General features: G+C 37.0%; 1 protein-coding gene across 2 annotated transcripts in view; it reads left to right on the top strand.

The window, feature by feature from the left end:
* The window catches only part of Dtna (dystrobrevin alpha), a 359640-nt gene that overhangs the window by 30170 nt on the left and 301916 nt on the right, over nt 1-27554 (top strand). The window contains exon 2 of one of the 2 annotated variants that reach the window (XM_058573947.1): nt 12189-12260. The exons of the other annotated variant lie outside the window; for it this stretch is intronic. The gene's annotated coding sequence lies outside the window, so the exon portion shown is untranslated. The remainder of the gene's footprint in view (nt 1-12188; nt 12261-27554) is intronic. 2 annotated transcript variants of the gene reach the window in all.

A 27554-nucleotide genomic window follows, 5' to 3' on the forward strand; every position in this document is an offset into this window, starting at 1 on the left:
ATGGAAGGAGACCCTCAGGGTTATACAGTGGAGGGGGTAGAGAGAGAGGAGGGGAGGGGAGGGGAGAGGTGGGGAGGGGGGAGGGTGGATGATGGGAAAGGCAGCGGAGCACAACAGACACTAGTATGGCAATTTGTAAATCAATGGATGTGTAACTGATGTGAATCTGCAATCTGTGTATGGGGTGAAGGTGGGAGTTCATAACCCACTAGAATCAAAGTGTGGAATATGATATGTCAAGAAATTTGTAATGTTTTGAACAACCCACAATAAAAAATTAAAAAAAAAAAAAAAAAAAGAATTTACTGAATAACAATACATTCACAGGCTACATCCTTATACCAGTGGCAGTTCACTGAATACTCATGGGTCACCAGGCAGACATCCACTCACTGAGTAAACACAAGTTCTTTTATTCCAATCTTAATTTCTCATATATATAACACTCAAGTCCTCAAGTCACACATCACATTTCACACAATTTACACACACACACACACACATATCAGAAAGGCTAAGAAAGGGTTAAGGCAGCCACAGGGATTCAGAAGGCTGAACTGAGAGCCACAGGAAAGAGCTGATATGAAGGCAAAGAACCCCCACAGGTGGTCAGATAAGATTAAGCAGATTAGATTAAGAACCAGCCAAAGAACCTGTTCAGGAAGCAGAGCTATCAAAGCACAGGAACTTATTCTGTGCCAAGGTCCCAATGGACAATGGATAACTGTTTCACAGTGTTAGTTTGGAGTGTCAGCTTGAGATGTCAGCTTGGAGTGGGACTTGCATGGTCATCACTGGCAGGAAAAATGGCACGCTACTAATGCCTGAGGACAGAAATTCAGAGCTTGATCGCTGTGGCAGTTTTCCTGGGCAGGGCTAATGACGAGTGACCAGGTGATGGGGTCAGAATCCACTGGTTTCAGGCTCGGAGTGCTTTTGTTGGTCATGAGTGTGGCAGTTGCATCATTTGATGGTCTGGTATGTTTGATAAGCTCATGGACCTGGTTTTTCCAATATGAGTTTGATATGCTCATGCTTCATGTGTTCCTGGTGAATTCCATCAGTTCACAGGTGGTCATTCTTACTACCACCATTAATGGATATATCAGTTTATGCCTCACAGTTGTGCCAAGCAGATGATGTTTGCTTACTTGTACAAACAAGGTATAGAGTCATTCCACCTCAGTCCTTAAAACCAAAATGGAGTAGCTTATGGCAAACTATGGCTTTATAAAGTAGAATAGCTAACACAGGTTTAGGAATAGTCTGAAAACTCCTTTATACATCCTGGAGTAACTCTGAGCAGAGCACAGCCTGATCTCCACAGCACCCTTAATCACTGTTGTGACTATCAGTTGACTAATCCTCATGGTTTCTTGTGTCAGGAAATCCATGTTCTTGTGCTCCTCCGGTTTTAAATCTCTACTTGTCTCCTTGAAAACTACTATTGTGATGCAAAAGGATGTTAGTTTCTTGGGCAAATATTTTAAAAACACTTGCACATACATACAACAAAACCATTCTTGAAGCATCTTACTTGCTATTTCATAGTCACAACTTTTTTTGTGAAATAATCCTCATCTCTAACGGTATTGTAAACTGCTCTGCTTACTAGAACATCGCCTGGTTCTCTATTAGTTATGTTTTAAGAGGATGGTGCTGTTAGTTTTCCAGTTTTCCTAGTCAGGTGTTCTTAAACACTGTACATTGCTTGATGTATTCTGCTTCCAGAGATAGGTTTCTTATTATTAACAAGAGCTACCCTACAACCACTTACCAAAGGAGAAGATTTTAGCCTTTTTTTCTTCTAATCAAGTTTTAGTGATTTTTTTCTCTTTTTATTCTAGGAAGTTCAAACCCTATCCTCTACTCTTGGCTTAGGATCATGATGTGCTTTTGGAACATTAACTTTAAAAGAAAGCATAAATATCAGCCAGCTCCATCTTTTCATCAGAGAGAAGCTGAAGTGGATGGACCAAGGCCACACACTAAGTCTCTCAAATATTGATGAAGGGACAAGACCCTTTAGCCTTTCAGCCAACCTCTTCTACAAATGCATCGGAAGTTTTAAAAATATAATGGATCTTATTCATCTACATGATTGTCGAAAACCTTTAACCAAGTAGCTGCTATTGTTTAATAGATTGTCAAATTTTCTCACACTGAAGCTGCCCTAAGTTCTTATAATATTCTTAAAAGTCTTCAACTTTCAAAACTTTTATTTTTTAATTTTGAGATAATAATAATAGATTCACATGCAGTTTTAAGATGTTATGCACAAGTTCCATGAAATTTTCACCTGGCTTACCTGATGATAACACCTTGCAAAATTGTAGTAAAACATCACAACCAGGGAATTGACACAAACATGATCCACAAACCTTATTTGGACTTTGCGAGTTTTACAGCAGTGTGTGTGTGTGTGTGTGTGTTTTCCTTATGCAATTTTATCATGAGTTGATTGGTGTAAACACCAACCCAGTCAAGATTTAGAACAGTTCCATCACTGTAAGGATCTCTGTTGCTGCCCTGTTATAGCCTTGCCCACTTCTCTACCCCCCCTCTGAGCCTCCATCCCTAACCTCTGACCTCTAATCTGTTTGACCACTGCTATACCCTACATCACAAAGATTTTCTCTTATTTTTTTTCATAAACTTTCATTATTTTACACTTAAATCCATGTTCTATTTTGCGTTAATATTTGTATAAGGTTTAACGTTTCGGTTGAGATTCATTGTTTTTTGTTGTTGTTGTTGTTGTTCAATTTCTCCAGCAAAAAATGTGTTTAATTTCAACCTGTCAATTTTTTTTCTTTCATTCAGCAAACATTTTTGTGAGAGGCTGTTATGTATGAGACACTGTTAGGCAGTAAAGACAAGAAAACTAGTAGAACACAGTCCTTTAAAAGAGTTCTAGTGTAACTGGGGAATTACACAGAGAAAAACTTTCAAATTTGTAGGTTAAATTATAAGAACGCACAGAGGACAAAACATTGAAAGATACAAGAGAAGATGCCAGTGGGTAGGTGTAAGCTGTCACGAAAGCTTAGATGAGAGAGAATTAAAGCAGGAACATAAAGACAAAAAGGAAGGAAGAGAAATACTTGTGAGGAAAATTGACCAGAGTCTTACGGATGATTTAGAGAGAAGGAACAATGGAAAGTAGATGGGTGGTTATATATAAAAAGATAGCAAAGAGGAGCAGGTTTGGATGGAAGGTATGAAATTTGTTTCAAACTCCTTGTATTTGAGAAAACTAACAAATATCTAGAAACTGCCCTTTTAATAGTTTTCTCATATAAAGCCAAATTTGGGGGGAGAATTTTATGGTGGACAGTTTTTGAAGATTCTCAGCAATCATTGAGAGCTAAGGAAAGATGTTATAAATTTAGGTTATATTGCTTTAAGTCTAAAACAGAGATCATACAATTTTAGACACAAATGTTATAGTTAATGTAAAGGTTTTGGTGCACTTTAAGCCTGAATCTGAAATGTAATGGTTGTGTTTACAGATTGTGTTCTGAGCCTCAAATTTCTTTTTCATGAAATAGGTGTATTCATAACCCTGGAGTTTACAAAATTCCAGTGAAGACCAAACAAGATGACAAGCCCAAAATGCTTGGCCTATCATGAGAATATTGCCTTTCTTTTTTTCCTTTGAAAGATACATTTGAGATCATTTGTATAATATTTTTCAAACTAATTTTTAAGAAGAGAAAAACATTTTTCCCCCAAATGATGTCTGTGCTAGTCAGCTTTACATCACTCTTACAAAACATCCAAGATAATCAGCTTATAAAGAAAAAAGGTTTGAGTGGGGGATGTAGTTAGTGATAGAAAGTTTGCCTAGCATGTACAAGGAAGGACCAGGATTCAAACCCTAGTACTGCCAAACAATAAATAATAATAAAATAAAGGGAAAAGCCTGATTTTTGACTCTCAGTTTTGGAGATTGCAGTCCATGATTTTTGTTCCCACTTCTTTGGGCCTGTGGGGAGGTAGCACATTGTGACTAGAGTGTGTGGCAGAGCAAAATTGCTCACTTCACAGCCAGGAAGCAAGAAAGGAAGAGGAAGAAACCAGGGTTCCAGAATAGTCTTTTACAGCATGCTCCCAGTAAGCCCTGTCTCCTAAAGGCTCCCAAAAGGGCCATGATGGGACCAAGACTTTTAAACGTGGACCTTTGAGAGACACTTATCTGAACCATAGCAACGTCTTAATGTGGATCTGGAAATAGTTAGAAGCAGAGTTATCTTCAGGTTATCCAAACTTTATGTTAAGCAGTAATATGGAAACTTAGGATCTTTTAAAATAAATTTTTAATTTGTTTTAATTAGTTATGCATGACAGTAGAATTCATGTATGCACTTTGATATATTATACATAAATGGGGGATAATTTCCCATTCTTCTGATTGTTCGTGTTGTAGAATCACATCGGTCATGCAATCATATATGTACATAAGGTAACAATGTCTGTTTCATGCTAATTCACAATAAATGGGGGCACTAGGGAAGAGTAGAGTTCCTTTAGATTAGGTAGGTAGAGGAGAGGGAAGGGAGGGGAGGGGATATGAGGTTAGGAAGGATAGTAGAATGTAACTTAGGGCTTTTTGACAATCACTGCGAAAGTGAGATTCCAAATGTAAAGATGAGAAAGCTGTGATCTAAAGGGGTAAAGAAAATGTCCTCATGTCACATGATTTGCTGGAAGCAGGCTTTAGTTAAAGTCCTTAAATTGTCTGTTCCCTATCTCATACTTTTTTTTTTTTTTGAAATGCCATGACTCAAATAGTAACATGGACTTGCATGGGTGACTGTGGCTACAGTCTCAGAAGAAACTGGAGTCCAAATATTCTTCAAGATATGGTAGTATCCTTTAACTCATGGCTTCTAAAACTATCCTGAAAAACAAGCCTATTTTTGATAGTCATATTCTGATATATTTAAGAAATGAACCAGGTGTCATGGTGCACGCCTATAATCCCAGCAGTTTGGGAGACTGAGGCAGGAGGATTTCGAGTTCAAAGCCAGCCTCAGCAAAAGCAAGGTGCTAAGCAACTCAGTGGGACCCTGTCTCTAAATAAAATACAAAATAGGGCTGGGGATGTGGCTCAGTGGTCAAGTGACCCTGTGTTCAATCCCCACTACAAAAGAAAAAAAAGGAGAAAGGAGCTTTGTGTGCCTGCTTTATATAAAAGATGACCATGATCTTTGTGCTGCTGTCTCACAGTCAGTGTTGGTGAACGTTTCATGTCTTGGCTTAGAAGAATGTGTCCTTGGACCACTGTTCAGTTCCCCAGGGAACACTTTGAAATGATGTATTCTGCAATTTTACTCTTGAAGACTTTGAGTTAGTTCACCTGAAGTGGATCTTTTCTGGCTCCGTTTTTCAATATTTCCCAGGTGTGTCTGGAATATCTCAGAATCATTGCTCTGGGATGTTGCACAGGACTCTGGAATTTGGTACTGTGGTTCCCCTGCCATTTCCTTTCTAGATAAACAATTGCTTTTAAACATGTGATAGCATCACGTAGATTTTCCATCTTATTCAGATCTAGAAAACGTTTTGGTAGATGCCTGAAACAGTCCCTGTCTTAACCACTAGCCTATTCCATTCATCAAATCCTTCCCTGTGGCAACATCTCAGAGCAAAAGATGGTGTTGGTGCGATATTAACTACAATAACCACAACAGCATAAAAGCCATCATTTATTGAGTATTCCACATGAGACAGATATGTTTCTGGTGTTTTGACTGTATTTTCTGATGACAGAAGTCTAAATTGTAGAGGCTTCTTTCCAACTACCTACTCAATATTTCAAATGCAAGGCTTGATTCCTCCCTTCCCTGATATGTGCCCCCCCATCTTTCTTCATCTTGGTATGGTCCCAACAGTCAGCCAGTTGCTCAAACCCAAACCTAGGTGTTATTCTTGTCTTCCCCTTCCCCCAACACCTTATAACCAATCTATCAGTAAATTCTGTCAGCTGAGTCCTCAAAACCCAGTCTCACCATTCCTCACCTGCTCCACCAAGACGTATTCAATCCCAGTCAATATTATCAATTGTGTACATTACTTTGGTAGCTGGGTGACTGGCTTCCTGACACTCATTTTTTATTCCCCCCTCAGAACGGAGGAGGATTGAACCCCAGAGGTGTGTAACCACTGAGCCACATCTCCAGCCCTTTAAAAATATTTTATTTATAGACAGGGTCTTGCTAAGTTGCTTAGGGCCTCACTAAGTTGCTGAGGCTGGCTGTGAACTCATGATCCTCCTGTCTTGGCCTTCTCAGCAGCCGGGATTACGGGCATGCACCATCTGGCTGGCCTCTGCCTCTACTTTTGTATCTCATGGTTAGTCCTTCAGAAATGAAGCAAGAGCAATTATATTAAAGTGCACATCAGAGATAATGTCACTCATCATCCAAAATCCTTTGTTTCCTTTCACACTTGGATTAAAACTCAGAGCCTTCACAAGCAGTACCCACAAGTACCTGGTTTTGTTCTCTCGAGTCGCCTCATATCACTCTGTCCCTTGCCTTCCCTCCTTCCTCATTGCTGTTCTCTGAACAAGCCAAGCGTTGCCCACCTCAGGACCCTTGTACTTTGTTTCTGCTACCTGGATCACTGTTCCTCCAGAGCTTTCCACGGCTCATTCTTTGCCATCACACAGATCTCTGCTCACATCTCATCCTTTGTGAGGCCTTCCCTGCCCGTCCTATCTAAAACGGCACCTCTGTCACTTTGCCGTCTTACTCTTTTGCTTTTCCTCATAAGTCTTTATTACTCCCTGACATCATGGCATAAATGGATTTGGCTATTTGCTCTCTCACCCCACTCCCTAGAAAGGAAGCTCCATGAGGGAAAGGGTTTTATCTGTGTCTGTTCACCTGTTTAGCCCTAGCACTGGCACATATTCAGTTGCTCATTCAGTATATGTTGAATAAATGAATATGTAAATATAGTAGTTGTCACCTTTCTGGATTTTCCTGTGGCAGTGCCTTCCATTCTCACCCCTTGGACTTACATGAAATTTGTGTATATTTAGATGACATGTCTTGATCTCTGTCATTCATTGTATTCATGATATTGTTTGCTTTTTTGTTTTTTTGCACACTAATATTTATAAAGAACAGAGCCATTGCTAAACAGTTGGTCCTTTTTACCTCACTAGTACCCCTCTATTCTCAAGTCTCCAAGCTTTGCATCCTGCCCCTTTTCCTCTGGTGCTTTTGGATTTAGTTTGAAGAGGGATAGAAAAGAGCATGCTACGTGGGGTCGTCAGTGCCCCTGTAGACAGGGAAATACTGTCTGTATACCGGCTGCCTATCCCAGATATTTCTAGAACCATAGGAGAGAGAGAAATGGACTTTTATGCAGGACAATAAAATGCTCACACTGGGACCTTCGGGCTAATATTCTTGCTTCTCCTACTAATAATAGATATATGGATCATTTTCCTCTCCCTTTCAGCCGTGACCTCCTCCTCCACTCTGAGCCATTTCCTACAGGAAGTTCTACATGTGTTCTATGTTCCTTGATGCCTGAAATACTAGCACTGCCTGCCCTCTTCTTACGCACACCAAGGAGCATTTGTTTTATGACCCATGAGAGCCAGCAAGTGTGGTCAAGTGCAAACAGACCCATATGCAGGGTGGTGGAAGGGCTTCTTGCGGAAAGCTAGCTCTCACCACAGTGTACCCACTCACAGACCCTTGGAAAGCTGGCAGCTCTGCGGAAGTGAAATGGGCCAGCTTGCCTAGTGGGCACCTTGCCATCAGAGCAGATGGGCCCAGCAGGGGCAGGCAGCAGAGCACGCATGTCCGTTCCGGACACGTGCATATTTATCATTTGTGTCTTTCATTTACAGGAGACAAAGTCTTGAATAGAAAGCCTGGGCTTACAAACCGAGAGTCAGAAAAGAGGAGTGTCAGCCCTTAATTAAAACATTCAAGCAAAGTATTCAAGAGAAGCATTGGTCTCATGGAGGAAAGCTTGTGAAGTGACTCATTGCAAACCCTCTTCAATCCCAAATCGCTCCTCACTGAAGGGGCTGCTGTGTCCCTCTAGCAATTTTCCCTTGCAGACTCACAAGGCAGCTCTAGAGATGAAGGAAATCACTGCAGACAATGAAATTTTTTTTATCAACATATTCATTATTTGAAAATACTATTCTTTTTCTAAAACTTTTTTCTTTTTTAAGAGAACAAGAACAAAATTTCTTTTCTTGCTAACTTCAGAAGGTGAAGGCCTTACAGGCCCTACATCAACTTCATAGATACATTGTAAAATTTCCTCACATTGTGTAGCCACTCTCACTTCTCACTCGGTTTCCACCTGTTACCTCCTTAGAACTTCACAATCACCTTGTGAATAGGAAAGACACAGACCTGAGTCTCACTTTGCAACTGAGGAGACTAAGGATCATGCAGGTAAAATGACTCAGCTCATACTTTAGGATCATTTGTCATTTATCAGGTTAACTTCAGTTTGCAGACTATAGTGAGAAATTATCTAGTGATGGCTTTGAAACAACCATGGTCTTTTAAAATCTATTGGTTTTATCAATTAAATCTGGCAATGATATTTAAGGAGACCTCTTAGTGTTTTAGATATCTTGGGAAGCAACTGTAAAATCAGGTTTTGAGGTTGCTGATTGACTTCTACTTGTGTTTTGACACTTGTTGGATCCTCCAGGGCTTTTAGAGAGTCACTGCACTGTGTCGCATGTGTTAATTTTTTTGAATAATCATGAGGGTGGTTGTTGCTGATCTTTGATTTACTATATTCTCCATCAGTTCCTCTTAGAGATATTAAAACAATATCACTGCTCTAAAGAACTGTGTGTTTAGCCATATGGTGTTTTGTTTGTTTATTTGGGTTTTTACCAACACAAATGGTGACCTTCATGCAAAATAGCAGCACTAAGTAGAATGCTATAATAAATCACTATGCTCTGGGGACCCTCTGTATGAACATATCCTTGAAAGAACAATACATTTTCATTTTTTACTACTTTATCTACCTATTTATGTATTTTTTCCAACTGGAAATATTATGTTCTTATTTTGGCATACTGCAAACAACATGCGATAATCATTGTTTCCATTTACCCTGAAAGCATACAGACTTCTGCTTTCAGACATGAGACTGGTAATGCAATTTCCCATTCTTGAGAACCCATCAAAAATCTTTTGATAGTGAGCTCATTTAAGGAAACCCAGGAAGCCACTCTTCTCCTAAAGCTTGGTACAGTATCATCTGTCTCCTATTAGAAATAGCCTGTTTGAAGAGATAACAGTAAGTTAAATTACGAACTGTTTTCCAAGGAATTGATATCTGTTACTGGATTTGGACCCAGTGCAGTTATTTTGTCTGGTGGCTGGTGCTCTGGTATGCAATGATAGTGTGTCTTTTCTGTTGTCAGTGGGTTGCAGAAAAATCATAGTTTTTAAAACTTTGTAGAGACACAAGAGAATTTTTTTAAAAGAAGGTTTATACAGTTCTCAGAATCTAAAAGAAACATATTTCAAGAAGCTGCAACAGTGGGGTCATCTGTGTCTGAGAGAGGACTAAATTTAATCGTGTGTGCAGAGCCTGGTACCCAAGGACAAGTGAGTTTGGGGTATAGTAGAACTGTCCATAAAAGATGAGCTGCAGTATGGATTGGGTGAAAATTCAATTTCTAAAACCCACAAACTACTTAACTCATTAAAAAAATAGGACCATTAAATTAAAAACATGCCCAAAGTGGCAAATTTTTGAAAAGAATCAGATTCGGTGTCAGCTCTGTAGTACACTTGGAAGCAACCCTCCTTATGGGTGCTGAGATGGAATTCTTTGCTGCTGGACCCTGCAGAGTCTGTCTGACTGACTTCCAGAAGAAGAAGAAGAAGCAGGAACTGAGTGATTAACGACTTTACTCTCCAGGGCGTCAGGGTGTCCAGTGGTTCAGGCTGATCTGTAGCATTTGTTTCGTGGCCTCCCTAGACAGTGGGAAAATACAAGCTGTAGTTTTCTGTTCCCATTCCTTTTTCTGCACTCTTCCATCTTTCAAGCCACTTCTTGCTTTTAATTTTTTCCCCAGTTTTCATTTTGTCTTTTGTCCTCTCTTGTTTTTTCAGTTCCTCCTGTCTGATTGCCAGAGTTCATCAGTATCTATTTTATACTATCCCAAATAGGATTTGTCCTCATTTGGAGGACTGTTGAAATCTTTGGTTCCTAGGTTTTGAAACAGCATAGTGAAGACACAGGTTCTCCTTTGTTCCTCACATCTTTTGCTAAAGGAGAGCACAGGCTGCAGTCATACTGTTTCAGCATAGGCAGGTCCACTGTTCCAATAAAGCCATTCCTCTGACTCTGAGTGGGAGAAGTAGAAATGAATCATCCTCGACACAGGCTTATTTATCTAGAAAGAGCCAATAGGTTTTACAGGGAATGTAATCTATAATAATGCCTATGGAATTCTATTGGACATAATGAAAACCCAAAAGGAAATAGATTGACTGGCCAAGGTACCTTCCAAGGATTTTACATTTTCCATGTGTCTATTTTCTCATGTATATATTTACCCTCCCTGTAAATAAGTTAGTGTTTTTTCCTCATCATAGTCTGAAGCTGGACTCATGTCCTCTGTTGCCTGACCCAGTCCTCTTTCTTGTGGGTTACTCAAGGTCAATGTCATTTTAAGGGTAGACATGTCCTTGAACTCAGCACTCCCCTCTGGAACACTGAGCCATGCTCTGTAGCTGAATGTTTGCTGCTAGTAGACAGAAATGTTTGGTGATTCATGACCCCCCCCCAAAAAAAAAAAGAAAGGTTCATTGTTTACTAGAGTTTTTAAACATAAGCAAAATTTTATAACACAGTATTTTACATAAAAGAAGTGGGAGATTTAAAAAGAAATGCTGTGATTTGATAACTTTTGTCTTCTTCCTGTCCTTACACTCTTTAGGATGAGATTGATTAAAAATTTGCATCTCTGAAAATGGGGTTAATAATGGTAGCTTTATCAAGAGCTGTAGTGAGTAGACCAAGACTGAATGTGAGATACTGAGAACAGTGCCTGGCATACCTTATGCTAAGTATGAATGGCTACTATTAAAATTAATCAACAACAGAAAACTGCTGTATCCCTATATTTACATCACAGAAACACTAATTCTAATCATAAGACTATGATTAGAACTATATTTTTTATAGTTTTATACTAAGTTTAATAGTTTTGAGTCGATCCTATTGCAAACAATATCTGAGTCTCTCTCCAGAATCAAACTTTGATCCTTCTACTTAATTAGGAATAAACAATTTTTAATCTCTGACCATCTTTGAAATTCAAAAGTTGCTGTTTGAATTTGATGTTGTCTCACTGAGAGAAGTCATTTCTATGGAGACTGTTTTCTTTTGTGGATCTATCATTTCACAAGTGTATTTGGTTTTCATCTGTGAGAGGCACAGGGAAGAATTTTCAGTCCTGGGACTATTTATTAGTTCTGCTAAGAAGGAAAAGACAGTGAAATCTCAGGCAGATACTTGTGAAAGGCTCTGCTTGTTTTTCATAGGCTTGCTATATTTTGAGCATTTGGCTACCATTCTTTTTTCTCTCACTCTCTTCTCTTTACACTGTCCTTTCTGTAATGTCTTAAATGTCCTTCACCTTGTGTGCAAAAACACAGATATATGCATGCATAGGATGGCGTAGGGGGCCATTTGGACCTAGTAAGATCTTTCTGATAAAGTAGTACAGCAATAAGCCAGATAAGATAGGGACACAAGAGTTCATTTACTCAGACCCTTTTATTCTCAAGTTCCACCTCCCACAAACCCAGACAGAATTGTCAGCTCATCAAGGAATGGACTTGTTATCTTCCTTTAGTTCCATACAAAGGAGTATTTTTAGTGGCTCGCCAGATGCTGCCAAAAGCTAATAAAGAATGGCATTTTAATAGTAGACATTCTAGATATAGGCAGGAGCCTCAGCAAAACAAGACAATGTTTCATTTTGTTTTTATTCAAGGACTTGTGCTTCTTAGAAAGAAGGTGAAATCATTTAAGCAGCAGAATAAATCAAGTTCCAAAGTCTGTTGAGATATCAGTGAAGATACATTGTTACTTGCTTAACTTCTCCAGGTTTATTACTAGTATATTTGATCTACCATTTTTTAAAATTTATTTTTATTTTATAGAACTAACATGAATGCCTGGAGAAGCAATTCCATAGAGTCAAGTATCTAGTCCAAGGTCAGAGAAAATCATTGGTAAGACCCAGGGTGAAAAAACACCCACTTTTCAGTTATTAAACTGTTACTTAGACCACTAAGCCATGATAAGTGAGTCCAAATACTGCAGTTTAAACAGAATTTTAAACTTTACTTGAACCTGTATCAAGTTCAACAAAGTCACCTATTTACGGAAATTCTCTGTGAATTCCTTCTTACTGTGAAGTTATTTAAATCTCTATTTTTCACTAAAAAGGGTTTTTATGCTCAGACTTTACCATAAGATTATAGCATGAGTGTTTTCTTTTCTTGGAGTAGTACACAGGAATATTAATATACCTGCCACTGTGGTTGATTTATAATTTCATTCTATTTTTTATTTCCTATTTTAATGAGTTAGAATCTTCATGCTTCTGTCTAAAAAACCCATCTGTTCCTAATACATGGTTGCTATGAAAACATGCCCTTGAAACTTGAATTTTCTGTATGATTATTCTGCATTGTGCAAGACCTTGAAATTAGACAATTGACTGAACTCAGAGAACTTCTGCCAAAAATATTAGAATTGAGTGCCAAAGCTACTTGAAATGAGGGAGAGCATTAAGTTCATAACTTGGAGTTTGTTCAACTAAATAAATACACATATACATTTAAAATAGTGTTTAAAAAATTCAGCATTGCCACTCTGGCTTGTAGCATCTTCTCCAAGCAGATAGTCCCGGTCGTTCAAATTAGATCATGCCAAAGGGCGTGGCCACTGCAGAGAATATGGCAATTGTAGTTAAAAACAAAAGCCATGGAGATAGTGTCCTATTAGTCACCTTTGATAATATAAATATATTCATATATTTGCTTTGACCCGAGTAATACTAAGTAAATGAGGATTTGCACTTTGAATAACTGTAAATGTAGAACATTTCAGGTTGAAATGTTTTCTAAAAGAAGAGCACTACCCAGAACCTAGGCCCAGGTACCATGTTTCATAAGGAGATTAGTGGCTTGGGGTGAAGGGTCCACTAAGTTGTCTAGCAAAATAATGTCTTTCCTTGACCAAACCTCTAATTGTATAAGTGCTTTGGTTTTAGACAGGAGCCTATGTTTTCTATGAAAAGTTAGAATATGGAGAAAGAATATAACTGAAAGTTGAAAGTGTTTCCATGGTTGATGCCAATGGCATTAATTGCACACCCAAGACCCAATCCCAGCCCTACTTATTGACCTGTCCCTGCTCTGTAGTTTGTAAATGTTGGACATTGATCCTGCTAGTTTGCCTTCTAAGTATGGATAGCAGTTTGACCCAGGGTTAGCCCCTGAGATGTAGTTGGATGTCCACTGATCTTGCTCGTGTTCCCATTCCTTTCAACTTGCTTTGATCAACAGTAGAACTAATGGAGCTGTAGCAGCCTTCATGACAACATGAGGAAAATACCTCAAGGATCTGAGTGATGCCAAATATAACATATTAGACAACTGAACCCACATTGGTAACTGCCTACTTCTGGAATTCTCATGAGTTTTAGAACTCTATTATATTTATATAGACTTGACATGCCCTCTGTTCTTTATCCTGTGAAGTATTATTGTATAACTTCTTTATCATCAGGACTATCCATTCATTGTGGTATAACAGATGATTCAAGTTGGCATATAACATGGAAAATCAAAATAAATTTTTATGAGTAATATAAGGTGGGGAGAATATAATGGTGGAAAAGTAAACTAATGTTAAATGAACACAATATTATGCCTGAAAGTTTCATATATATATTTACACTTTCATGTGTGTGTGTGTGTGTGTGTGTGTTAGTTTACTTTTTTTTTGCTACTGTGATCAAAAGACCTGATAGGAACAATTTTATAGGAGGAAAGTGTATTTTGTGACCATGATTTCAGAGATCTAAATCCATAGATGGCTGACCCTGTTCCTCAGGGCCCGAGTTAAGGCAGGAAATAATGGAAGAGCAGTGTAGTAGAGGAAATTGGCTTAGAATATCACACCAGAAAGGAGAGAGAGAGATGGACACACACACACACACACACAGAGAGAGAGCTCCCTTTACCACAGAAAAAAATATAAACCCCCAAAGCGTGCCCTCAGTGACCCACCCCCTTTCCACTGCACCCTACCTGCCTACAGTTACCACTCAGTTAATCCCTAACAGAGGATTAATGCACTGATTAGGTTAAAGCTCTCTTAATGCAATCATTTTATCCCTAAACTTCCTTGCATTATCTCATAAATGAGCTTTTGAGGGAACACCGTCTCTAAATCATAACTATATATATATATATATATATATATATATATATATATATGAAATGTATTAGAAATAAGACAAAGATTTGGCTGAAATTTTTTACAATCCCATGCAAAGGGTACAAGTGAGGCATTATACAATCCATAAGAGGATAACAGCCAGTTGCTTAGCAGAAGTCAAGGACTACTGACTAGGAAATGATGGAAACATTCTCCCCGTGGATAGACACAAAGTAGTCACTGTGTGCTGCAATGAACAAGATCTTCAACTGTTTTCATACAGTTACAGATTTTACATATTTTTTTTTCGTGGCCTGTTTTAGTGTATGCTAATGTTACAGGGCCAAATTACCCTTTAACACTTTTTTTGGGGGGGATGGGCAGGTACCAGGGATTGAACTCAGGGGCACTCTACCACTGATCCACATCCCCAGCCCTATTTTATCTTTTATTTAGAAACAGGGTATCACTGAGTTGCTTAGGGCCTCGCTTTTGCTGAGGCTGGCTTTGAACTTGTGATCCTCCTGCCTCAGCCTCCCAAGCTGCTGGGATTACAGGCATTCGCTACTGCAGCCGGCTAAAATGACCCTCTAATAAAACAACGTTATAGGTCATCAATATGATTCAATGCATATTCATAATTTTTTGAGAATCTGGTTTAACCCAGAGCAGAGCTAAAGATAGTTAGAAAAGTCAAATGGGAGATTGTGCTTCAGAAAGAACTTCAGTTTCTCAGCTCAAGTTTTGGAAGCTATTGAGAGACACTGAATCATATAATGATCTTAATAAATATGATTATGAGGGCTTTCCTTGCTCCTCCCTTCACTTTATGAGAGTATAAATGGAGGCAGGAGCTGCATAGACCTCTCTAGGCCACTTTATCCATGAGGAAGTGCTCTTGGTGGGGACAATTTGTGTTCCTGCTCCTGGCTGAGGAGAGCGAGCTGGTCTGACAACCCCCCTCCTTCAGGGCACAGAGACTCCCACAGTGGTCAGTGAAGGCCTACCCTCAGAGTGGACATCTCCATCAAGGATGATTTATCCTAATTGGGGACTTTAATGAATGGGGACACTTTAATAAAAATGTTGTCTTTTAAATGATCCTTTTGCTCCTCTCAGTACATCATTGTAGACCTTTCTGACATTTAATTCAGTTATTTTTTTCCTTCTCCTACATGAAAAACGAAGTCATTCTGAGACCATGAAATTGTGAAGCATTTGACACTCAGAAATCAGTCTCTGATATTACTTCTAGTCCATTCTTGCAGATACTGTTCTCTTTTTTTCCAGTTACCTTTTCTCCAACCCCACCCAATCCCTCATTTCTCTTTTCTTTTATATTAAATGTGGAAAAGCAAAATTAATAATTCTATATTACTACTAAAATAATAGCGAAATTTCCAGAATTTAGTAAGTGCCAAGATCTAGGTTAAGCACTTTTGCATATGTTATGCCATTTAACTCATTTTATAATACTTTAAAGGAACTTACTGTTTTTATTCTAATTTTACTGGTGTTACCAAAGAATTAGCAGGGAATCCCTTCTCCTAATATGCCATGTCCTTTCATCTCCTACCCCTTTCTTCCTCCGCCTCCACTCCCAGATCACAATCTACAGCAGGCTTTATGTGTCAAAGAGGATATTCCTTTGCAGTCATACAGGAACTGGAAGTGAAGGCTTCAGCTTTTCTGGAAGGCCACTTTGGTGAGGGAAAGGCGATTACACAGTCACTGGGCTAGAGATTAGCATGAATGGGAAGAGGGAATTAACATGGAGGAGGCACATGAGAAACATAAGTTTCGCTGGAAATCTTTTCCCTCTGCTTATAAACTCTGCATGTGACCCTGGGTATGAGGTGAAGTTGGGCTGGAGGCCTCACAACCTAACACTAGTGAGATATGCAGAGAACCAAGGTTCAGGAGATGCGGATTCTGGTCTCCCTGTCGCTGGCTGCTCTGTGACTTTAAATCAGATATTGTTTCCTTCTTTCTATCACAGAAGCATTCATAGCTCTGTTAGGACTTGTGGCTGAGCTAGCATTTTGAAAACCTGATTAAAAAAAAAAAAAAAAAAGCTAAATTTTCCTTTGAAAGGTTTAAACTACCTTATGCTCTAAGTAAATGAGGATGAAATTTTCTTAACTCTGTCTTTCCTGTGAACATCTGTTATGGGATTTACAACTAACTTTAAGCTCTTTTTTTTTTTGTACCATCACTTCATTCATTGAACAGATTTACATTCATTCTACATAAATTATTCAACTTGGCACAATATGAACACAAAATATTTAATAATTAAAACACTCACTGTGGACAGAAAGTACAAGACAATATGAATACCTTGCTTAAGTCCAGTTTTCTGAAGTAATCTTGAGTTCATTCATTGTTTTCTGTTCAGTTGGGTAAGAATTTTAAACCATTTCTGATCTGGGGTTTCAAGAATCTAAAAAAATACCTGAAAACCCCTGAAACAAAGAATATGTTTCTTTGTTTTCCACAATTTTTAAATAATCAAATGGAAAGGATTCTTTTTTCTTCTTCTTTAAATAATCCTATCCCTTAGAGTTGAGAAAAAGAGCATGAAAATCTTCAGCCCAAAGGTTAAATCCTTTGACTAGAGGGCCTTTCAGGGAAGCGCACAAGGACCACAAAGAATGAACATGCCTTTTCAACCGTTTAATTTAATTTAGTTCAGAAAGCATTTGCTGAGCACTTCCTAGGTGCCCTATTGTCAAAGCCCCAAGGGGAATGCAAAGATCATGAGGTCTGGCACTGGCCTCCTGGTGGTACCCAGTGCAATGGGAGAGGGAGATCCTCCTCAGAATCATGGCTTGCTGGGGTCAGTGCTCCCTAGGAGGACTTGATGGGGGACAAAACACAAATGGCACTGATTCTGACAGAGCCTTTGAGCAGGGTTCATGATGAGGTGGGAGCATGAAGCTGTTCCTTGAAAAGTGATAAAGGCAAGGAGGCCACTCTAGACCCAGGGAAGAAAATGAACCAAGAAATGGAAAACAAAGAAAGTGCAATTGGATGCTTGGCATCCTTTGCCGAAAATACAAATGGAGCCCGTATAGAGGGTGGAAAGCTGCTTTGGGCTCCATTTGGGCCACTTTATGGAGAGTTTGAATAGCTGATTGCAACTCCTCAATTTGGAATTCATTCGTGTGCAATAGGAAACAAATTGACTTGGAATTTTTTTTTTAAGCAATATTAATAACTGTCACTGGGAGCTAGCTAAAGAAAAGAATAAGAGAGGCAGATTTTGGGGAGACTCATGGCAGAAGGGATGATGAACTATTTGGATGTGGTCAATCTGTGGTTATCATGTCAAGGCTACTCTGAGCAATAGAATTTAACCAACAAAATAATTGTTCGTTACCTATAACATGTGCCAAGTGCTTTTCTAAGTGCTTTATACATGCATGAGCTCATTTGATCTTAAATAATCTAATAAATTTAACATTATGATTACCCCCTCTTTTATGCTGAAGAAATAGAGACTAGCAGAGGACCTATACTTGACCCAAATTCATACCTCCACCAAGTTAGAGCCAGGATTAGAACCCACACATTCTAACACAATGGTTTGCATGTAATCATCATGCAGGAATGCAGGATACATTTGTTAGTGAAATAAGTTATAAGACTTTGGAAGATGGGAAAAATGATAGGATTTTATTCATTATCTATTGTGGATAGTTAATGAAATATATCTTGAGAATCTTTAATTATTGCATGCTTTAGATTACAATGAAGGTCAACTTTTTGTATCATATCTAACATAAAACATTTGTTGCTGATAAATGTTTAAAAATTTGAAAGCAAATCTCAGCCGGAAGCAACCCTCATTGGAAGACGTCTGAAATTCCCCTTCCTGAAGCATGCAAATGTTGTAAGGGGAAGGACACTTTGACCTGATTGACTTGATCATTGTGCCAAGTCAAAGCTCTCTACAATTAAAATGGAAAAGTAAAAATAATTATAGTTGTTGTATCAGTTACACAAAAATATTTTGCATAGTTGTGTAGGTCAATTTTTCCAGGATTCATTTATCCAGTTTTTTTTTTCTCTCTCAAACTTCTTTTACTTTTTTTTTTTTTTTTTTTTGGTGACTAGCAAGCCTTAAGGACTGAGGATGAAATATAACAAGTTACTAAATGAATCACCAAAGGACCCCCCCCCCAGCTTCTAAATTAGTTCCTTATCCTGTCTCTTTTGATTTTCTCCATTCTACCTACTCTGAATCCCTTTCTCAATTACTGAGGTGATCATGGTGTTCTAAAAAGATTACCCACAGAACTGTCACTGGTTTTGAAGTGTGATTCACATCCAGACTCAAATAAGCAATTGGTATTTGTTATATCATGTGGTCCTCAGTTTCTTCATATGTTCAATGAAGAGGTTGCATTAGGTCACTGAATTTTGCTCCCAGCTTTTGATTACTCATTTTTGGTTTTATGGAGACCAGCATAAAACTAACCTTACTGAACCACCTTCCCTCATCTTTCCAGTTAAATTTTTACTAAGTGACTCTTTCAGGCCTCTGATTTGAGTAACTCAGTGACTTTTAAGTCTATCAAAATCCAAAACCCCTCTTTAAAACAATATTTTGTCATGTCCTATGCTGTTCTGAAGTGTAAAGTATTACCTATTTATGCTGAATTAAAAGAAATATCAACATAACTTATAAGTGAAATATAAGTGAAAATATATTAGAATAAGACTTATCATGAGTGTGACAGTAACAAGAACAGATTGTGGTATGTGTGTTAATACAGATGTATTGTACTGATTACTCAGATAGCTCCAGTGACTTTGTGGTTGGTGGTACAATTTTCCAGAATGGTGAACAAGACTCAGTAAATTTCCATCACAAGAGCAAAACTCATGAACTGCAGTCCTGAAAATTTCAGTGCATTTTCAAATTTTGTAGGGAAAACTACTTTATATTTGGGTCATAGTCTCAGAAAATGGAAACAGATATTTCACTAATATGAATGTCCCAACAGACATTTAAATATTTTGCAAGACTAGGGGAAATTCTTATTATGAAATAAAAAATATCCTTGAACTCTGCATACCACATAGTAAGGCAAGTATGGCCTGCTCTGAGAACCACTGGACCGGATGAAAACATTCATTGTTTTTTTCAGATCAGAGCAAAAGTTTTATTTGATTTAAAGTAGTTTTCATGCTACTGAGCTCAATATTTATTTTACTTATGTACTGGTGTTAGTTTGCTTTGAACCATCTAAGCAGACAGGTATTTGGTCTATCTTTTGAGTTGTAGTATCCATCCTACATATTAGAAAATCTAAAGTACTTGTTGCTTAAAGAAAAGAAGGAAAGGAAGATGTATATCTTTGGACCTTTATAAATGTGCCTTATTGATACAAAAGTAAGAAAAAACAACAAAAATGTTCAAGTTACGATTGCTTGGATAAACTTTATGTACTTTTGTTTAATAAAGAAAACAGAATGTGAAAAAATATGTAGTGATATAGGATTGAGAAAGACATTTAAAATGGTTGAGTCAAGTTAAAAATTTTGTAGAAAAAGGAACAAATTGTCTTACTGGAAGAATAAAGTAGAAGTTTCTGTATGTATGTGCTTTCCGCATTAATCATATACACTGTAATACTGTGTTTATTGTTGTTGTTAATGCATCAAATACTACTAATTAGCACTGTGGTAAATCATTTCATCTTCACAACAATCCCCTTTTACAGGTGAGAAAACTAAGGTACAATGATATTTGTTACATCACCCAAGCTCATAAGACTAGGGCTGGGGTTTGAATCTGATGTTATGCCTGCGTTTTCAACTACAGTTTTGTAGTAATGAGGTCCCTGTGCCAGTCACTTAAAAGAGCAACCAGACTGTGTTGAAATTAGAGGGGTAAGAATTCACTCTCCTGTGGCTATTTAAGGATTTGGTGAAAGTTTGCAGTATTTTATTAGGGTGAAGGATCATTTTCCATTTTTAATAAATTTTCTGTAACTATATGATCTCTGTTCTAATCCATCTCATCTCCTAGCAGTAGAATTTGGAGTTCAGGGTCTACATAAAGCAGTATGCAAACTTGATCAAATATCACACACCCCTAGAGAGGTTATTACAACAGGATTGCTGAGCCCCAACCCCACACTGTCTGTTTCAGTAGGTCTGAGTTGGCACCTGAGAATTCACCCCCAAAATATGATATTTAGATGAACAAATGTGCTTTGTTTTTATTAGCATTTTTCTGGTATACCTTTGTATATTCCCTGTTTACAACTGTATTTGCTGTTCTGGTGAGCACAGATCTTGCTAAATGTATAGAGCGACTTATCCAGTGTGAGAAATTCAAATTGTTTATTTATATATTTTTATTGTGACTGTTGATAACTTTAATTTATTTCTCACAATTTTGGGGGGGTTTATGATTCTTGTTACTTCTTTTTGCCTCTTTCTTGTCATTCTTTAAATGGACCAATTTGAGCCAGGTACATGCCTCTGGCCCCAGCTACTCTGGGAGGCTGAGTTAGAAGTATTACTTGAGCCTGGGAGTTTTAAGTCAGCCTGGGCAATCATGTCTCAAAAATAAAATGAAATAAATATAAACTGAACAACCTATCTTTATTCTGCTTTATCTCTCTCATGATTATGAAGTTACAAATGCTACTTACAATCTTATAATAATAATTATTCATATATTTAGAACATACAGTTTTCAAGTTTAAACTCTTTCAACAAACTGTAGAGTTAATCTGCCTTCCTCTCTTGCTCCTTCTAAAATTTAACACACTTTTCCCCTTCATTTTCTACACCATCCTTTTATGAAGTAACCTGGAATTTCAGTTCCATTTATGAATTTTACTGCAGACCTATCCTCTGTGTTTTGTGCTATTGCCATTCTTTCTTATTTTACTATATTTATCAAATTGAGGTGCTAAAATTTCAGAATTCGAATGCATTAAGTAAATTTTTTCTAAGCTTTATAACTTGCTTTGTAGGGAGTTGTAAGTATATGCGGAAATTTTTTCTTTTCAAAAAAAAATAAGTGTCTTATTTTTAATCAGCAATAGCGTTTTCTTTGGTTTCTTTTTCTTAAAAATTATGTGACTGGTGTGTATATGACTTTTCTAGTGAGATTCAGATTATTTTCAACATTACAGTTTCCTCTCTGCAGATCGTTATGCTTGCTGTATCAGCATAAGAGCAAGAGAGTTGGTAAAAATTTACAATAGACATAATATAATATAAACTGTATATACTTGGAGTTAATAACAGCATCAGTGTGATGGAAGAATTTGTCTAATCTCCTTATCTGAATGAGTTTAAACACCAATATGTCACAATTAAAAAGAACTTGGTTTTGTTATATGGGTTTAGACAGGTGTAGCAAATTGTTCTGAGAGTTCATAGAAGAGAGTTTGACTTCAAGAGAGCAAAGAAGGGAATATATTTCCTTTATTGTTGGTATATTTTTGTTTCCATTTATCCATGTCACTCTGCTATTATAAAAGCAGCTGGCCGACTTGCATTATCTCTGTACCTGACACTCAACAATGACACCCATATCCTTTATCTTCCTTCCCCTCCCATAGCATTTACTATTCAACAAAAGACAGCATTTTAGCTCTGATATATTTGACCACTTTTTCATAGGCTGTAGGGATAGTATTGTACAGCACACAGAATAGGGTAATTAGGTACATGGAGTTTTGTTTAATTTAGTAAATGGGTAGTACATTATTTTAAAATACAAGTGAAAAGAAACACAAATTAGACAATAGCCATACTTTATTATGATAGAAAATTGAATTGTATACTCAGTAGAAAAATAAATAGTTAAACAGATACAGAGCAAACATTTATGATGAACACTTTGATTTGAAGGAAATTTTTATATTGTCAAAGAGCAAGGGATATGGTTTAGTGGTAGAGCTCTTACCTAGCATGAGCCAGGTCCTAGGTTCAATCCCCAGTACCACATGCATACAAAAAAGAGACATATGTTGTGAATCAAAAGTAAATTTGTAGAAAATACACACTTAAAATTCAGTACAAGAATATTAGCTGGGCTTGGTGGCCCATACCTCTAATCCCAGCAGCTCTGGATGCAGAGGCAGGAGGATCTCCAGTTCAAAGCCAGCCTCAGAAAAAAAAAACAAGGTGCTAAGCAACTCAGTGAGACCTTGTCTCTAAATATAAGACAAAATAGAGCTGGGGATGTGGCTCAGTGGTTGAGTGCTCCTGAGTTCAATCCCTGATACTCCCCACCAAAAGAATATTAAATAGATGTAAAATGATCTCAGGAAACTATTTGCCCAATCTTCTTGCCTGTGCTGGTGACAGACTTCCTACTCCCATTTTATAATCCCGTTCTGCCAAAAAATGCAACCTGAGAATCATTCTCAACATGCTTCAACCAATTTCAATTAAACATAAGTTACATAGCATAAAAACTTCTTGCTATGAATTTATGTTAATTAATATAATTAATGAGGAGCACTAAGGAAAAAGAATTTGACAGGGTTAGGATTTAATGAACTTATGTGATCCTGAGATTGAATGAGATAAGGGCCAGGTAGAAAATAAAAATCACTAACAGTATCAGTCCCTGAGAAGAATTTTCTCTCTTATTCTTGTCTTTTTACTTGGGATTTTGTTATGTAAAATTAAGGGGAAGAGGTGAGATAAATTGAACCAGTGATGAAGAGTTGAAAGATTTGCATTAGAAATGTCCGATTTTCACTTAAGATTAAGAAGGAATAACACAAGTGTACAGAGCAAAGTCAAAGTTATCCTTTTTCAAGGGAGGGTTTTGGCTGGGGTGTGGCACGGGACATTGTTGGGAGAACTCTTAAAATAGCAGCTACACCATTTGTATGTGTTTTAAACCAATTTAATTATAATGTTATATGGCATTCTTTCCCTAACAGAATGATAAGAATTATTCTTAATTGCTTCTTTAACTATCAGACACTTTATTTAGATGGAAATTGAAATTCATGATCCTGTGTCTGTACTACATGAAACCATAGCTACACTTGAGTTACATTATCAGTAACATTGTTCCTGACCCCAATAGATTTTCTAATTTACTTATGAATTCAAGAGGTAAGAAATCAGAAGTAAATCGTTTGGAAAATTTTAGTTAGAAGGTCAGTGTGCATGCCACTGTAAGATGCGGGTGGAAGTTTCATGGCAGGTACTGTCTCTGCTGATGGAGAATTGATATAAATGGCATTCTGTGCATAGAAATCATTGATACCGTGAAATAATAGACATTCTTTATTTCTAAATTGAAAAAAATATTAAGAATATAAGGGTACAGCACCTGTATTCCCAATTCCACAGAAAACTTGGGTATTGTTTATACATATTTACTTTAAGGCAGTTTTTCAAAAGATTTTTGCATATTTCAGATCATTCTTGATAAGTAATCCTATGTCCTAAATATTTTCACTTACCTAATATATAATTACTTTCCCATGGTTTTAAAGTATGTATAAGTGTAATTTTCAAAGATCACTTAATATTATCTGATGGGAATAGAGTATATTCTAGTAATATATTCTACTGCTCTGTATTCTGTGTTCAGTATTTACACCAAACCTTCCAGATTAGAGGACAGATTTAGCTATTATAACAAAAAGACTCCAAAGATCAGCAGCTTCATGAAGTCCTATGCTTATTTCTCTTCATATAATAGTCTAGTGGAAGCTAAGGAATCCGGGACTGTTCGGTAACTGTCATCCTCACCATGTGGCATTCACTTGTGAGCTAAAGTGCTGTTGCCATCTCATAGCTAGGAGGAAGGGAAGGAGATCAGGAAGCATACATTATTTTAAGGACGAGACCCACCATAGTACAAATCACTTCTGCCCACATCACACTAATAGAACTTAGTTGGACACACTTTATTCCAGGAAAACTGTGTTTTATGCTTGAGCACCTGCCATATAAATGATATTAATGTGAAAGGAGGAAATAAAAGATATTGAGAGACAACTAGCAATCAGTTGCACCTTCACATAGGATATTGTGAGAGTATCCAGAAATTCAGGAAATAGAAGCCAAATATAAATTGGTGTAGGTGAATGCTCCTTGCAGTTAAATTATTAAAAATTGTGTATCTAAGAATATTTCTAAAATAGATTTTATTTTACAACTAGATGACTTAAAACTGGTATTGATTTTTGCCTTAATTAATTATAAGATTATTGATTTTTATTCTGGATTGAATTCTAAATTTGATCCCAGTTTTTATTTTTGGTGGTGAGGGGTACCAGGGATTGGACCCAGGGGCATTTGGCGAGCCACATTCCCACCTCTATTTTGTATTTTATTTAGAGACAGGGTCTCACTGAGTTGCTTAGGGTCTTACTTTTGCAAAGGCTGGCTTTGAACTCGAGATCCTCCTGCCTCAGCCTCTGAAGCCACTGGGATTATAGTATGTGCCACCACACCCAGCTTGATTCAAGTTTTTTAAGCTAAAAAAAATAAAATACAAAGATTATTAGGTGATCATTGGAAATTTTACAAGCTATAAAGACAATGGCAGCTCACTGACTTGTTAATTTAGAAAAAAATTGGAGGCAATCTACATTTACAAATTCCTTTCAAGTAAGCTAATAGAAGGGTCAGGAATGAAAGGTTCCAGGTAGCCCAGTTTCATGTGATTACAGATGTCATGGAGTGTAGGGTTATATTTCTATTAACATGGCTACTGATGCTCTAGGTGGTGGAAGGATTTTATTGTTTACTGCCTTGATCTTGATTTACTAGTTCCTAGCAGTAGATACATTGTTGTCCAAATGCACAAATATTTTAGGGCAGAGCTTTTAATGATATAACTCTGACTAAAGAGATTTGGGATTCCATATAACCCTCCTCAAATATTGTATCTGATTTATACACTTTTCAAAAAGACTTTTTTTTCCACTGGAATATCTCATGCAAATTGAAGGGAGATCAGTAAAATAGAGGAAAGGGACTAGGGAGAGGAAGGAGGGAAGGAAAGGGGAAATTATATTGGCCAAATTATATTATTTTATTGTGTGCATATATGAATATGTAGCAATAAATCCCACCATTATGTACAACTATAATGCACCAATAACAAATGTGGAGAAGAAAATATTACTTGACTGAAGAAATTAATTAATGCTGTTTGCTTTTCAGGCCACTTACCAATATTTTCACTATAATTAATAAAATATACATAATTAATAAAATATAAAAAATGAATCCTAATTCAAGTGACAAATCTGAAAACTTTACTTTGATTTTTGGACAATTAGTTATACTGAAACTCTTGAATATTAATATTAAATTAATTTAAATATTTCACTTAATAACTCACCTTTATTGAAAATAGTAATAATAATAATAATTAAAATTGAAGATGTCCAAAAGATGGGGGTCTATTTAATTTCTATATTTTTATTTATTACTTTCTTCTTTCTTACAAAAATTATTTCACAGAATTCATATGAGGAAATTTTGTCTGTGCATGCGCACAGACACACACACACACACACAAGGGTGCAGGGAGGAGGAGGAGGAGAAAAAAGAAAAGGAAAAGAAAAACTTACCCTGGAATATAGTTCAAATATAGCCTTATCGGGGACTTGGGGACTTTATGTAATAGACAATGGAAGGACAGTGACTTTATTAACATCTCTACAACATATGCATTATCAGATTCCATAAAATAATATGTAGTATCTTCTTTCAACAATACTTAAAGTTGTAGTAGCAAAGTACATAGTTAAATAAAGGACAACCTATGGGAAGCCATGAATAGCTGGCTTGGGCATATACCTTATGATAGTTTGGTTTATTCACAGGGAAAATCGTTTAGGCAAAACATAAACTATCCTGAAGGAAAAATAGACTTCATATCCTTAAAATTGTTCTCCATAAATATGGTTCCCCTAAACCAGATTCATGATGTGCTGGACAACTAAGAGTTTGGGGTTTGATTGCACATGTTTAATGCATTAAGTAGTTTCATTAGTCACATGCTCCTTGAAGGGAGGGTGTTCCTCTTATGCAGAAGCTCTGTTTGCATCTGTAACAGACCTGCTAAGCCAATTCAGGAGTCATTTCTAGATTCAGTGAACCTAATACACTATAGGTTTTGGAAAAGGTTATACAGTAAGACATAATATTCTTAAGACATAATATACTCAGCAGTGCTGAGGACCAAATGGAACTGTAAAAGCATTGTAAAATATGAATCCTTTTGCCATCTCAAAGCACCATAAAACTACTTCCACAAAAAGTTCAGTTTCGAGTACAAGAATTTACTATGTCAAAAGCAACAGTTTTACAAGTCAAATAATAATACCACTGAGGCAAACATTACTTTGATTTTATCGTAGATTCTTGTGTTTCATGACTTATATCATGCCACTCAAATTTAAATCCTGTAAAGAAAGAAATATGTATTTACAAAGATAATTTATTATATCAACTGTATTAATGAGCAATATTTCACAGATATAATAATGTCAGTATTTAAAATGTAGCAGTTAAAAATTACCTCCGATCATCCATTAATTTATGCATTCACTAAATATATTCTGAGCAATTTTACCTGTGAACAAAATAGACAAAAGTCTGATCTCTCTCTCTGTCCTATTGGAGCCATTATACTGTTGGAAATTTTGTACTAGTAGAGAAGACCAAATCAAACAAGTAAATAAAACATAAAACACACACACACACACTCACACTCACATTCAGATACTGATAGATATTAAAAAAAATACAGCAAGTAGATGGAAAATAACCACAGACACTATTTAGATAAAGTAGTTAGGAATTCCTTACAGAGCAGGGACCTGAAGGAAAATTGGGAATAAATCATCTGAATTTATGGGTAAGATTATCCACTGGGGTCTGTATTTGCAAAAGTTCTTGAGTCAAGAAAATGCTCCAGTTTTTCAAGAAATAGGTTGAAGCCCTTTGTCAACTGAGCAGAGTGAAAACCAGAAGAATTGAATAAAAGGAACTGAATTTAAGCAAGGGCTCAGAAGTTCCAGTGGTCATGGCCATGGTATGAAAATTGAATATTT

This window comes from Marmota monax, unplaced genomic scaffold (assembly GCF_021218885.2).
Source record: "Marmota monax isolate L192 unplaced genomic scaffold, Marmota_monax_Labrador192_F-V1.1 WCK01_AAM20220418_F8-fsc00031, whole genome shotgun sequence".
NCBI classification, from domain to species: Eukaryota; Metazoa; Chordata; class Mammalia; order Rodentia; family Sciuridae; genus Marmota; species Marmota monax.